This window comes from Miniopterus schreibersii, assembly GCF_964146895.1.
Source record: "Miniopterus schreibersii genome assembly, chromosome: 1".
Classification (NCBI taxonomy): domain Eukaryota; kingdom Metazoa; phylum Chordata; class Mammalia; order Chiroptera; family Miniopteridae; genus Miniopterus; species Miniopterus schreibersii.
Window position 1 is genome coordinate 126,603,365 of NC_138101.1, and position 16,570 is coordinate 126,619,934.

A 16,570-nucleotide genomic window follows, 5' to 3' on the forward strand; every position below is an offset into this window, starting at 1 on the left:
GGAAATTGTCCAGGCTTCTAAGACCAACCCCTCCACGTGTGCAACAGGCCCCCTCTTAACTACACAAGCATGATCACTCCCACAGCAAATTGCCCTTCTCTCCTGCATCAAGTTTTCCTCTCTACTGTATTAGTCACATTAGCACATTGGCCCCCCCCCAAAAAAAAAATTTTTTCCCATCTGAGGAAAAAAAGAAAAAGATTCTCTGGACAGATGGCAATTGACACCAGTCTATCCTCTGGCTAAAGTCCAATCTCTCTGTTCTCCATTACAACAAAATGACTTTTACATGCTTTATCTACACTCACGATGGCTAATTCCTCTCCTATTTTCTCTTGAACACACTCCAGTCAGGCTTTTGTCCACACTCCCCATGCCAGCGGTCAGTCCTCAGTCTTCAGCTGTGCTGACCAGCTCCAGCGGGGCTGGTGGACACTTTCTAGGGCATTTGCTTGCATGAGAGCTCAGCCTCTCACCTCCCTCAGGTCTTTGCTGAAATATCATCTTCTCATTCAGGTCTTCTCTGACCTACTTAAATCTTCAACTCACCCCTACAGGCAGCAATCTCTATCCTCTTACATACATATTCACCTTATCTAGCCCTGGCCAAAATTTTTTTTGTATTGTCCATCTCCCCCTCCCCACAGTGGACAGGAAGCCCCATGAGGGCAGGGACTTCTGTCTATGTGTTCATTGCTATATCCCCAACACCAAGCACAGCACATGGTATGTGACAGCCACTCTGCAAATTGCCTGAATAAATTTTACCCAGTTAAAAAATCTGAAGTGGTTTAAAACATACAAAGAAATAAAACAGAGTTTGAAGTCTGTAGCCTCAGCTCGATTTTAAATATCATTGGCTTCATTCTCCCTTACAAAGAAGACTATTTTTTCTTTGACATAAATAAAAATTATTAAAATATATACCTTGTTTACTTTTCTCTAGGGGAAAAAAAAGGAAGAAAGGTTTCTTTAATTAAAGAATCATTTGGTAATGTTTTGTTCTGCTAACAGTGATCTTATATGCTGCAATTATATTAGAAACTAACCATGATGGTCCCACACATATAGAATGAAACTTCAGCTATTGTCTCTGTGTGGCAATCTTCACAATCCACTTCAAAACAAAGTTTATGAGGTTTTTGGTTGCTGGTTTTTTTAAAATATGTTCTCTCAGAGAGAGAAAGGGAGAGGGAGAGAGAGCTAGAAACATCTATGAAAGAGAAACATTGATCGGCCACCTCCTGCATGCCCCCTACTGGGGATCAAGCCCCAAATTCAGGCATCTTCCCTGACCAGGAATCGAAACAGCAATCTCTTGGTGCATGGGACAACACACAACCAACTGAGCCACACCAGCCGGGCTCAAAACAAAGTTTTAAGTCTTCTGCGCAGGAGCTTGTTTTAGCTTAATACAGTAAAACCTGATTTTCCATTAAAAAAAAAAAAAAAGTTATTTGAGCTTTTGGAAAAGACATGAACAATGCCACAGTTTTGTTTTGTTTTGTTTATTAGGAAATTGAACCTAGAAAGAAGGATTTGTATAAAGAGTTAAGGGTATTTATACTTTAGAAAATATTTTAATATAATTCACTTGGAAAAGTCCACACTAACTCCGGACAATCAAGAGGATTCTTCAATATAATAGGTGAGATCTATACTTTTTCTGGCAATAATTTGTCATTGGGGATAATTTTCTACTTTTACTACACAGTTGTTGTTTTTTAACCTTTGATGCATGGGTATCTCTAAACCCATGACTTTTTCTCTTCTTTCTTATACATATATTTAATATGCTTTCTCTCTTTCCTCCCTATATTATCCCTCTTGCAACTGACGCAGATTGCTTCCTTCTAGAAACACCTTCAGGCCTCAAGGCCCTGACAACCTCTTCCAGTGTTGATTAGAATCTACACTTGGAAATCTCCATTCTTTTATTTGGCAGAGTTCCCCGTACTCACTCCAGGATTTAGAGTTGTCATCTTTACAGTGTTGGGCTTTCTTTGTCTTAAAATCTGGTTATTTTGTGCATTTTTGCCTGTGTTATCATTGCTGGTGATTCATAATTTCCTGAAATAACTCACCTTAAGGGACTGCATTCAAAGTGCATTTCCTTTGTCCAGAAGTGAACACTCTAAAGACACTTATTCACATGCTCATTACTAGGTACATTCTGGCTAAATACAAACAGCATTTGGCATTACAGTGGTGAGAACCTCACAGTGTTCTTCAGGTGGTTGGCATAACTGAGTGGAGTACCAAGGTTTCCTTTTCCTACTGAGTTGTAGTAGGACGGAGAACAATGTATTTCTTTGGAGCAAAGCTAACTAAGGACCTTCATTTACTCATTTGACAATTTTATCTTGAGAATCTCTTATGTGAAGTGTCGAGTAAGATACACATCTGGGTCAGACATGGTGCCTGCCCTCAGATAATATATAACTTAGAATTGCAGAAAAAGCATACTAAATAATAGGAGCTAAAATGTTCATTCAAGGATAAGACCAATGTTATACTTCAAAAATGTTGCCAAATAAACAATTAGTTTGTTGGAATGTCCTATTTACCATGGGATGAGTTATAAAAGTATTAAAAAATATAAATATTGCCTGGCCGGTGTGGCTCAGTGGTTGAGCATTGATCTATGCACCAAGAGGTCACTGGTTTGATTCCCAGTCAGGGCACATGTCCAGGTTGTGGGCTCGATCCCCAGTAGGGAGCATGCAGGAGGCAGCCGATTGATGTTTCTCTCATTGATATTTTTATCTCTCTCTCCTCCCTCCCTCTCTCTGAAATCAATAAAAACATATTTTAAAAAATAAAATAATAAAAATATAAATATTTTCCCATTGTTAAAAATTAAATATATATCAAAAATTTAACAAGAATCTCAAAGCTATTTCAATATTATACTCAGCAAAGACTTCTGTATATACTAATCTTTGTACATTAGGCTGCAAAACCTATACAAACATACTGACAGCTCCAGAAAAACTAGCCTTAGTTTTTCACGGTTTGTTTATATTTATATTCATGGATAACTAGAACAACCGCAAAAGATAACTGGTTTAGGTAAAAAATATTATATTTATATCTTTAAAAGGTCATCTTTATTTCTATTGACTTGATGCTGTTTGCAAACCATTAAGAACATTCACTATAACGTTTAGAAAATTCAATTTTAAAACTATGTCCTTCATCCTATTTGTTAAATAGTAAGCATTTTTACACAAATCAGAAAAATTAGCATCAATGTTATTTTCATTATTCCTTCTGCATTTATTTGGATGTAAAGAAAAATGTCCTCTTCTCCCATGCTAATGATAGATGAGATATTTATTAACAACAACACATCCACCTAACAAAGATAAAGGACAAATATATCACACAAGTGCATTAGTGGAAAGCCCCATCCACCACTGCCCTCATCGTCTTTGTAATGCAAGTGGTTAAAGTCATTAAAAATTCAGCATTTTATGTCATGAGCGAGGGTAGGAAGAGAGTATGATTACACTGTGCCGACTGGAGGGGATGATTAGAATTTCGATGTTTCTCCATTACTGTTTCCTTAGCAAATCTCTGCACAATGCACAGGCATCGAGCCTGTGTTTATGTTCTCCGGCTGTGCCCTTATTCCCATCTTCCAAATCTCACTACAGCAAATCCTTATTTACTTTCCGGCAGAAACAAAAAAAATTAAAGCTGTATCGTGTGAAGATACAATCTGAGCTCCTCTTGCCCTGCAGGACTGGCAGCTCCTTCCCAAGTGCCATTATGCTGGGAATGCAGCTATTAACGCTCTGTGACTACACCCTGCGCTCCAGCTCCTTTGAAATTCTAGAAAACAGTCGTCTTTAGACGGCGATAGAAAGGAAGGAATGAAGTAGGAACAACAAGAATTATTTTACATACTAATAATAACAATTTAGTTATCAAAACAGAACGGAACAAGTGTGCCTTTGTACTGCGCTTTTAGAAACTTAGCCTCCCAGGGTTCTGAGGACCCGGGGCTCGGGCGCAGGTAGCTCGGGCCCCGCTACAGCCTCCTTGCAAAGAGAATCATTCACGCCGACGGCCGCCCTGGCAGGGCTCTCGGCTTTGAGCTGCTAATGTAGAATAGAAATCAATATAAATTTTGATCATTTGATGAATATTTACTTCTTACTTTAGTGCTTGGGGATTTAGGATTGAAAAGTGCTGAATCAAGTCATTTTATTTTTTTGTGTTTGTGCCAACACCAATTTACTACCCTCCAGAAAGTTCCTGAACAAGATGTCTCGGGTGGCATGTATGTTGGTTTTTCCTGTCAATCATAACAGAGCGCCAGTAGGGAACCATAATCATTTCCCTTTCATACTCTCAGTGTCCCAAAAAGGGATATTTTGATTACTTCCCTGGAAAAGGTAAACTTTCTCATTTAGACACAGGATTGTAAGCCTGGGTGTCTGGCGTTTTTGGCATTCAGCTGAGCCTAAATTGATATGATCTATTAAAAGTTAAACATTTATCTTCAGCTCCAAGGTGGTGCAAAATAAATAAATAAATAAATAATAAGAGTTTACGTATGGATTCAACATTCAGTATCACTCCCAAGACAAAGAGCTTTTATAGAAGCTGCCATCTTTCTCCATGCATTTTTAAAAATTTATCTTTATTGTTGAAAGGATTACAGATGTCCCCTTTTTTCCCCCATTGACCCCTTCCACCCTGCACCACCCCCTGCCCTAGGCCTTCACCACACTATTGTCTATGTCTGTGGGTTATGCATTTATGCATGTAAGTTTTTTGGTTAATATACCCTCCCCCCCACACACACACCTCTGCCTTCTCCACGCATTTTTTGTAAAAAAAAAAAATCAACTAACTGCTCTAATCAGCAGATCAATTTCATAAGAAAAAAGACTTTACATTTTTTATTATAAATTAAGAGAAAATGCACTATAGACAGATAACTCTAAAAGAACTTGGAAATTGAAATGTGATTCCTACGTAAGGCTAGTTATATGAGTAAAGCAGCATGCCATCATTTCTATTATGATACATATATATATACACATATATATCTACATCGATATATATATATATATATATATATATAAGTATATATATAGAAAGAAAGAGAACAAAAGAGTACTTTTCTTGCAAAATGTTTCCATAGTGATTTTTAAAAGAAAGGTCTTTTCCAATTTGGAAAAAACCCAGAAACTAAACTAATTGCAAGTTCCAAAGAGGTAAGCTATTCTCATTTTAAAAAATAAAATAAAATCTCACCTAAGATATAGTGGCAGAAGATTTAATATTAAGGAGACATTTTTGTTGGTTCCTTATAAATTAAATAAAAATGGCAGCAGCTGCCTTTCTCAAAGATGATCTAGCCCTGGACAATCACTAAATATTATGTAGACAGATGTTTTAAATAAAATAAGTATTTAGATTGCTAGATACCTTGCTAGATATGAAGGCAATTATAGGATGTCTTTGTTAAATTACATTTTTCATTTTTGTGAGGGGAAAAAAGAATTGTCCTGGAAACAGTACCGACAGGAAATGATCCTATATCTAAAACAGCTGGAGACTGTAACTAATATAAATTTACTTGAAAATAAAAATGCTGTGTGCCTCTGGAGACATGCAGCAACATGCCATAAAAACAGATGGGAATATAAAAGTATTTAAAAAGAGGGAAATACACTTTATCTAGATATTGTACTGAGAGGTGATTCACTGATAAATAAGAAATATTTAAAGATGAAAAAAGAAAGAAAATCAGAAGAGTCATTTTAAAACTTATAACAGATATTTTATTTAAAACCATATTTGTAGGAAATATCAAAATACTTTTCTAGGAAAAACCCTTTGCTTTTCAACATATTGGTTATTAATCAATTTACTAAAGTCATAATAAAATTGTAAAGACAGAGGATTGTGTTTAATTGGGAAATTCTAATGGAAGCAGAGGATGCTTACTATGAGTAAGGCAAGGACCCCAAACATTAGATAAGAGTATTCCAGTAAATCCCAAAGCCTTATGTAATAGTCTCCACACAAAAGCTCCCACTACCTTTGTGCACCACCCCCACCCCCGATCTTGCTAACTGTTGAATTAGAAAGATATCTGATACACTAATTCATACCAAATATTCCCAGGCATTAACATGTTAACGTGGCGCCCATCCTCAAGCTCATGAATTTCATTATTCTTCACTTAAATATTGAAATGCATGAATCTAGAAGATAGGTTTAAGAAAGGCTATGGGGGGGAAATCTATTTTCACAGCAGGGGTGAGGAGAGCCTGGAAAAGACCCCCAAGTCTTGGGTGTTCCCCTCCCTCATCTATTCCTAAGACCCATCCTGGCCTGGTTCCTAGGAGTCTGAGTACAAGACAGCAGGAGATTATGTGAAGCTGGGATTTCCTGTGGGGCCCCAATCTGCACAGCCAGGGAAGATCACAAAGCTTCAGAAGTTAGCTTACGCATGTCAACGGGAAAGCAGCCCCAACACAGAGGAAAGTGAAATGAGAACACAGGCAGAGAGGGGAGCAAGCAGGAAAAGCATGTGACTATGATACGCCTGAAGACCAGTTATCACAATAGTGCCCACAGAACCCAACATGAAATGTTCTTAAATAAAATTTTGACTTAAACAAAATTATTTCATAGGTTGAAGGTGCAATATCTGCAAAAATGAAACTCTAAACTCAAACTAAAACTCACATATTTGCCCTAGATGGAATCTTGTGTCCTTCCAAAATTTGTATGTTGAAATCTAACCCCCAATGTGATGGTATTAGGCGGTAAAGTCTTCGGTAAATGGCTAAGTCAGAAAGGCAGAGCCCACATAAATGGGATTAGTGACTTTACAAGAGACCCCTTTTGAGGTCTCAACCTTCAGCCATGTGAGGACACAGTGAACCAGGTAGCAGGCTCTCACCATATATGGGATCTGCCAGCATCTTGATCTTAGAGTTCCCAGCCTTCAGAATTGTGAGAAATAAATTTCTGCTGTTTATAAGCCACCCAGTGTACGGTATTCTCTTATAGAAGCCCAAACAAACTAAGACAATAGTATCCAATAGCACTCCCTTCCTTTCTAAAAGTTCACCAAATATTAAAAGAAACTACTGGGGCTGTTTTCTGATAGATCTGTGACAGAGCCCCACGCCCACCCCCTTACACAAAACTCTGCAACAGTAATTCCCATGCATTCAAACCATCTTTAGGACTACATAGATGGATCGTCATTGCTGCTTACAGCTTATAAAGTTTAGCTTGTTGCTTAGTTTGTTCCTGAAAATGCTCAGTACCTCACTGCTATCATATCTGGAGGAGACTAAAAAAACACAAATACACATTTGTTTTCCTCTTTGATGGCTTCATTCCTACCCATCAGGCACACTGCTATTCTAAGTAAGCGATGGGTTAAACACAATTATATCTTCCTGCTTCCTCCTCACTTCTGTTTACCTCAATTATATCTTTTTATATTCTTTATTTTAGTACCAGAGTGAAAAAATAAACTAGTTGTATCTCCTAAGCCAAAAGATTAATTATAAAAGGATTCCTAAACATGATTGTCCAAAGCAGATACATTTCAACAGATTGCCCCACTGTTATTCTATACTTCCATTATTCTACATGCCCCCTTTTTGACAACACAGTGGTAGGTGTTAGATACTATGCTCACAATCTCTTTAAAGGAAAGATCTGACCTCAGCCTCAGCCAGTGTGCTGTAGCGTATCTCCCCTGGGTACCAGAGTTCAGGGGCCTGCCTTGTCCCGCCTTTACTGTCCGTCGCTGCTCCTGAGTTGCTCTCACCTCCTGCACACATTCTAACTATGCGAGGCTTTTTCAGTTCCTCGAATCAACTGAGCTCCTTCCCACCTCGGACATGCTGTTCCCTCTGCTTGGTATATTCCTTCTTTCTTCTTCACATGGTTATCACTTCATATCCTTTAGGTATCATACCCAAACAATTCGAAACATTTATTTGCAAAAATATATGCACTCCTATACTCACTGTAGCGTTATCTGCAGTGGCCAAGGCATGGAGACAACTGAAGTGTCCTTTGACAGGTGATTTGGTAAAGATGTGGTCCATACAGACAATGGAATACTACTTGGCCCCAAGAAAAGATGAAATGCTGCCATTTGGGACAACATGGACGATCTTGAGAATATCATGCTAAGAGAAATAAGTCAGAAAAAGTCAAGAACCATATGCCTTTACTCATATGTGGGATATAAAACTGAAAGCAACAAACAGACAAACAAGAAAAACAAACAAAAATTATCTGACAGACAACAGCATGGTGGTTGCCAGAGGGAAGGGGGGTGGAGGGTGGTCACGGGGTCAAATATATGGTTACAGAGGATTTGACTTCGGTTAGTGGGCACATAATGTAATATACATATGATGTGTCAGAGATTTTTATGCTTGAAACCTATATAATTTTATTAACCAATATTATCTCAATAAATTTAATATAGAGAAATAAATAAATAAATAAATAAATAAATAAATAAATAAATAAATACAATTTCCTTCCTTGGTCATCTTATCTAAGACAGATATCTCCTATTATTCTCCCTCTCAAGCCTTATTTATTTTCTTCCTAATATTTACTATGTCTAACAATTATATTTATTTGACTGACTGATTCTTTTGCTTACTTACATGCTTATTTGAATGACTTTTTTTTTGCTTATTTGCTTTTCCTGATCTATACCTCACTGAAATGTAAATTCCACAAGGGCAGGGAATCTTATTTTTCTTTTCTTAATGGCATCCCAATGTCCAGAATTGTGTTGAATGAATGAATGAATGAATGAATGAATGAATGAATGAATGGGTTGTTGAGCGAAGGCTCATGAGCAATCTCAGAAGGAGGTTTGAAGGAGAGGTGATGTCCTGGTGGAAAGCAGAGATCCTTGGCCAGTGCTGACAAACACCTCAGGTTACCAATGGAGAGGTAAGATGTGAATGGTGGCATTCAAAAGACTTCCTAAGCGGTGGCAGGATAATTATCCTTTAAAGGGATGCTTTGACCAAAGTCTCCTGAAATTCCTTCAGCTTAAGAAATAGGTTGGAATTGTCTAAAAAGTACAAATAAGAAAACTCCTGGGGGCTATAAAGCATCTATATACACATTTTAATTTAAAGTGATGATGTTTACATTTAACGAGTCTCTGTGACACTTTAGGCATGGAGATAAAAGCACAATTGAGCAAAGACATGGGAAAAATATGTCACATTTCAGGCCATAGTGTGAAGCAGAATTCTCAAAGCTACAGTAAGGAAGAATAATTAAACAACATATAACAGTAAAGGAAATGTCCCAATCACAAGGAACCAAGGGAAAAAGAAAATACTTAATAAATGGTCAAAGCCAGTAAGAGGAGTTCACAGAGACTCCTAAATCCCTCTGTTAGGTTGTCGGCCACATCCTAAATGCGATGAAACTCATTGAGAAGATGGGTGGCCACCTGACTAACTTCTGCAGGCTGGCTGGCTGGCCCCCCGGCTGTGTTGGGAGATACCTCTTCAAAGGCTCACCCACAAGCACAAGCAGGAGCCACTGGACCAAATGGAAACAATAAAGCTTTTTGCAACAAAAACTCTTGGTCAGCTGTCATTGCATGTGAGACACAAATCACAGGAGCATCTACTGCCCTTGTGTTTGAATAATTATACCCACCACTAGCCAGCTTGTTCAACACCCAACCTACCAGCAGTATGATTACATGGCCCTTGTGATAGCCTACATGAGAGAAGGCCTCCCTTTGAAGCTTCCTGTAGCATATCTTCACTCACATCATTGTTCTAATTTAAAAATCAAATAATAACAACAAAGAACTTTTGTAATTGCTCTTTTCTTCAGAATAAATTCAGATGACTTAGCACAGAATTTATTTAAATATCACTCATGGTTGGATCATAGTCCACCTTCCCGGCTACCCTCTGCAACTTCCTTTTCTGACAATTTGCAGACTCTACTTATACTCATGTCAGACTCAGCCGCATCTTCCCAGGTATAGCTTTCCGCCTCTGCTTCTCAGGCTTTCCTCCATTTCTGCAACTTCTCACCTACACGTTCCTTCGGCCTCAGTAACCTCCCATCTCACCTGAATTCCCTGGACACATAATCTACCCAGTCTATTTATAAAATGTATATCTCTTTCCCCCTTATAGATATTTATGAGTACTTTGTCCTATTATATTTTAAGCTCCCCAAGAGTAGAATAGAAGCCAGATTTGTTTTGATATTATAGGTTCCTGACACATAGTAGATTCTCAAGAAGCACTTGCTAAATGAGTGAATGAGGCAAAGAGATGGTCTGGTGCAGCTTGTTTCTATCCAAAAAAAGCTAAAGATATCATTTTTAAAATCCTTTTAAAAGTTTTGGGCAGGAAAAGAATAAAGTCAGGTGGAATATCTTGTGCCAGAAAGCAAAAAATCATTCATTGACTAATGAGGATATGTCAAAAGGACAGAGGAGCCACCAAGAAGAGGATCCCTTTTAGCAAATTTGGGACAATCTAAGCATCAAAAAGAAGAACTATTGCACTGTAAATGATAGCAGGCAACCTGGTATGATGAGATACCTTATGAAGTACACATGCCAAAAATGTTTAACCTGTATTTGAGCAAGCCTCTTGGCCAAATTTCCAGGAAATAGGGGGTAGAGGGAAAAGTTGCAAGACACCATGAGGAAGCAATCAGACAAACCTGGAACTCACAACATTTCACATAACAATTGACCTGTTTGTTCAAATTGGTATTGAGAGGTTGCTGGGACCTCAGTTTGAGTGGAGTTCTGAGATACACAGGGTTGGAATAAAAGATGGCAGTGGAGAACAAGTCATTCTGTATCAGCATTAAGTGCACTGCTGTCTTCAATGTGCAAGCTGGCAGCTTTAGAGATAACTGTATTTTTTAAAAAATGATAAACATCTTGCTTTTAGTCAGAATCCATACCCAAAATGAAACTCTCTATCATTTTATTGGACATTTAAAAGGAACTATAGGATTTTATATTTTACATAATTAGATATTTATATTTTATAGTTCCATCCCGAATAATCTATTCTCCTATGAAACAAGTATTGATTTAGTCCTGTTACTTGAACCAGTGTGCAAATTAACAGGTTAATTGGATGTGATAATCCTGTTTCACTACCTCTCACCTAAATCAGCTCACTATTCACTGGGTACCTGGATGAATGCTTAAATCATCATTGAGAATAACGTCCTGCTTGATCAGGAATCACTTGCTAATAGGATATTGATAATTGGATAATAAATTACATTATACGTTTATGGCTTATGTGATTTCACACACATTTTCTCATTTGATAATTAGAACAACCATGTGTTGTCCTCAGGTAGATCAGGTATCATTATCCCCACTGAACAAATACAGAAGCCAGAGATCAAATAAATTCGTTTGTCCATAGTCACATAGCCAATGAGAGGAAGAGCCAGGTATCTGGCTCCAAGTTCAGTGCTTCCTCGACTGACCACCCAGGTACCTCTCTAGCCAGCAGTCCAACAGCCATGATTTCAAGTCCCTAGCCAGTCACTGACTAAGACAACTACAGGAGTTGGGGTATGGCACTAAGTCCCTGTGGAAGATACCCACACCTGTTCCTTTCTGCAAGGCTCAATGTTCCTTGTCCTGTGATTCTTGGACTCAATCAAAACTCTTCTATGTTTAAATATTATCCATAACTTAATGATGAATCACATATTTTCCTCAAGTGGATTCCAGGTCCACATAAACCTCACAGACACCTTTTAAAAGTTTGTTCTTATTTAGCACTTGGGGAAAAGCAAATTAATTTTGTATAATGTTTTTCCTATAACATTTTTACCAGGTTTCAAAGCCACTTATTTTCAGAAGTCCCTCAAATGCCTGAACTAGAATGCAGTGCTCCAGCCAACCCCTTCCTCGCAGCACCAAAACATCAAAGTTTCTTTCCAGGCTTTTCCAGTGATTCCCCCACAATTAGAAAAAGCCCAGAACACCATTAGGTTGTCACTTCCTAGCAGATGTGTTCCAGCTGTTCCCAATGTCTTTCTGTTAACGCTCTGCCATCTGCTGCCTTAATGGTGCCACAGTGGGGAATGGATGCTCTGGTGACTTTGCTCTCTGAGTTGTAAAGACCTGGACCATTGCCTCATCCGGGAAAGTCTGATCTGCATATTTGTCACATTTTTCCAACTAGCTGTTGCACTTTTTTCACACCTACTAACTAACCAACATTGAGCCAGATGTGACATAAAAAATGTGAGCTCTCACTGTCGCATCTGAGCCTGAGTGGCCCTTCATTAATGGACACACTCACATCTCATTTCCAGCAATCACACATCCTGCCATCAATGTCAGCTGACATATTCTTGCCCAATCAACACTATTCCTTTTTACCTTAAATTTTTTAAACCAGAATGCCAGTGGCACATCAGGACAGAAAGCATTTATGTGCCCTTGATAATTCCACCTTGAAAATGGAAATGTGATGTTCATTCAATATTCTTTACAGTTGAATGAAGACAAAGCCTGGTCTTCCAAGGAACAGCAGTAACTGGTTTGGATTTCCAGGGACTGCGAATCAGTGTGTGATCTATTTGTGTATACTTATTGAGGAGATTGCCTTTCCCTTCAATTGTGTAGAGTAATGGAAACTGTTTTTCTGAAACCAAGATTTTACTAGACGTCAAAAAGGTGAGCACCATTAGTCCATTATCCTTTCCAAAGACCCAACGGGAATACTTGTTACTGGGACTTCAGTAAACATAAAATGGTTACGCATACTAGATACAATATACCTGTCCCCAAACATGTATTTATATATATATTTTAAATTAATTTAATATTTTTCATCACCTCTTATCCCCTCTATGCCCTCTTCCACCTCTACCCATTCCCCTCCATCAACACACACTGTCCATGTCCATGAGTTCTCTCTCTCTCTCTTTTTATCTTTTTTTGCTCAAACTCTGCACACCCCCCCCACCCTCCCGACCTGGCAGCCTGCTCTCTATCTGTGAGTCTGTCTCTATTTGCTTGGTAGTTCAGTTTGTTCATTAAATTCCACATATGAGTGAGATCATGTGGTACTTTCTCTGCCTGGCTTATTTCACTAAGCATAATACTCTCCAGGTCCATCCATGCTGTCGCAAGGGGTAAAATTCTCTTCCTTTTTAGAGCTGAGTACTATTCCACGGTGTAAATGTCCCACAGCTGTTTTATCCACTCATTGATGGGCACTTGGGCTGTTTCCAGATCTTGGCTATTGTAAATAACGTTGCAACGAACACAGGGGTGCATATAGTCTTTCCAATTAGTGTCTCAGGTTTCTTTGGATAAATTCCCAGAAGATGTATCACTGGGTCATATCTTCCAAGATAAAACAAACTTTCTACGGCTCTCTTAAATGAGTAGCTGACTTAAAGGGTTTGTCCTTATGATCGCAAGCCAGATCTGCAGGCGGAATGGTAGGATTACAAACCCGAGACTGGAACAGGATGTTAAGGTCGCCCCTGCCAGCATAAACACTCGCCGTCTGCTCTCCTAACACTGGCTGCTTTATCTTGAACAAGCAGCCTCTTCCCCGTGCCAGCTCATTTTTAACTGGAATTAACAAAAATAGCTATCTTTTATTGGACAAAGGTATAAGGTTCCAAACAGCAGCTTTGCGCTTTCCTCGGAGCAGTCGTAAATGCAGCGCATTGTCGTGTGATAAAAGGGAAAGTTCACTCATCTCCACTTTAGTCAATAAATGTATTGAGTTGTTTTGCAAACACTTAAAGAGTGGTTTCAGCTTGTAAAGCATGCTAGCATTTTATCAGGTGTGCTGGTCCTTGTAAGGGATGAAGACAAAGTCTTTAAGGAGCTTCTATTTAGCAAGGGACACAGATTGTAACAAGTAATTATAACATCAGGCAGAATAGCACAAAAGAAGCAATGAGCAGGCACTGATGGTCCCCTGGGAACGAGGAAACACTTCATGGAAGAGGTGGTGTTCCTACTGGGTCTTGATGTATGAGCACATCTTTGACCAGTAGATAAGAAATACAGTTAGGCTGAAAAAAAGTGTCTCTAGAAATGAACCTACCGAACTCCACCATACTTCATATAATCACTGATGTTTTGCACCCCTAAGAGTGTTATTTAAGTTTTCAATGCAGTTAATTGAAACCCTACTAGATGCAAATCAAAAGTTTCAGCCTTAATTGAGATATTTTGAAAATTGAACCCATTGCTTCAGGCAGGTGCTACATGAGATTCCATTAATATAGGTAATTAACATTAGCCTCTGCTTTAATTAACATGCACACTTTAATTAGCAAAGCATTAACCAACATTAAAAAATCTGATCTTCATGCATCACAAAAAACTGCAAAGTTATGACTACTATGTTATTTTTCTCCAAGGTTGTAAATCACAAAACAGCCATCACTTTTGAAGTACACATCATATTTAAAATATTTAACAGGGAGATATATACAATATGAGTGAAACGCCATCAAAATGAAAAAGAATATTCTTTAGAAAATACAGAGCTAATCGTATTCAGATATTAAACATTATGATCTTTCAATAATAATTTGGGAGGCGGAAAACTTTGGGGAAAAACCCCATAGACCGTCACCTTCCTTGTACATAATAAAAAAATGACTATAATTATCAGTTAACATTATCAGTATGACTACCTACCTTCCAGCCTCTTCTTATCTTTCCCAGGGACCAAAGAAATCATTAGTCACAATGCCATTTAATACTCGAGGTCTCAAACTAGCAGAAACTTCCTTTTAAAAACGGTTTATGTTGTCTTATTTTATCTTAAATATTTAAATATATTAGAATAGTTCTCTATTGTCAACCTACCATGTGGCTGGACCACCAACAATTAATTACTAAGGATGCATTTTTATTAAAAACAAAATTGACTTTCATGTTCTTTCCCTACCATGATCAATTCGAAGTGCCAATTTTCAAGTCCTATTAATATTCTGTGAATTACTTTTTAAAAATCATTTTAATGAAAACAGCTTCATTATTATATGGAATAAATGTGGCATACCATTGAATTCTTTTGTCCCAAGACATGCTAAAATTAAAGTGAAAAACACTGCAAGCCTTTTAAAACACACATTTACAGCCCGGCCAGCGCGACTCAATGGTTGAGCCTCGACTCATGCGCCAAGAGAGCTCTGGTTCGATTCCCAGTCAGGGCACGAGCCCGGGCTGCAGGCTCCCAGTGACTTCAGAGAGAGCTGGGCTTCTCTCCTGTTCCCACCACGCACTGGCCACCTCACCACAGCCTGTCACAGGGTCAGCATGAGTGAGTAGCTTTACCCTTCACGGTCTGAACTCCTTTTAGGCTGGCAAATTAGGAACGAGTGTTTCTTGGGTTTGCAAAGCCCTTCTCCAAGCTGTTACAGGGGACTCCTTGGCCCTTTCTCCTACGGCAGACTGGGGCCTGGGCTCCCAGGGGGCCATGTGGGAGCCAGGCGTTGTTCCTGGATGGTGCTGAGGGCAGTGCCCTGTGACAGGTGCAAGGGCACCTCTCAATTCTGTTTAAATGAATTTGAGGAGCATTTACCAAATTCTCCCTCTATTCTGGAGATTATATTATGACTAAATTCCTTATATAGAGTTGCCACATATCAGTATTACCCATGCTCTGCCCATTAAATTCACTTGGGTTTTCATTCAGGAAGGGTGTAAGCACGAGAGACAGAAGCACAGAACTTAGACTTAGAAATGTGCGACAAACCCTCACAGACATCCATCCTGGTTTTAAGTTCCAAGGACTTCCCATAGAGAAGTCCTTCGGGAAGCAGAAGGAGACCCATAGCACCAAGCACCAAGCCATTTGCTTAACTGCATATAAATACCTAAGACAAATGCCTAAGGGTGAGAGTTCGCTCTCCACTAACCTGATTCATTTCCTTTCACTCTAAGCAATGTTTCTCGGACCATCAGCTTCAAAATCAGCCTGGGGGTTCACTAAAGTGCAGATTCCAGGCCCAGTTAGGACCAAATGAATCCTAGTTTCTAGGGGCGGGTCTGTTTTAACCAGCACATTCAGGTGATGCTTACTCAGAGTAAATCTGTTGAACTGAGAGAGAGAAATCACAGTCCCCTAGTTTTCATATTACAAGAAATAATCAATAAAAATAAGCAAAATATTCCCCTCCTAACCTCGTAACTTTCAAATAGAGTAATATTGGAGAAAAAAAATAAGTATTGGCAGGGGGAAGATTTGTTAAAATAGAGCCACTTCTGATAATTAACAAAATTTGATGAGCAGATAAAACTCACATAAAAGTAGAAAGATTTACGTTCACTTTAAAATATATTTTTACAGTCGTCCCTGCTGTAAATATTGCTTCATAAATGAATTTTAAGCTGGAGTTTTCAAACACATTTCTTTTATTTATTTATTTGCTAGAGAGAGAGAGAGAGAGAAAGAGAAGTGTCAGTCTGCTGTCCCACTTATTTATGTATTCCTTGTTGATTCTTACATGTGCCCTGACTGGGGATTGAACCCACAACCTTGGC

The 16,570-nt window shown here is 38.6% G+C and overlaps 1 protein-coding gene across 2 annotated transcripts in view; it reads right to left on the bottom strand.

The window, feature by feature from the left end:
* AKAP6 (A-kinase anchoring protein 6) overlaps positions 1-16,570 on the bottom strand; it is a 516,415-nt gene that overhangs the window by 135,295 nt on the left and 364,550 nt on the right. The gene's annotated exons all lie outside the window — the stretch shown is intronic.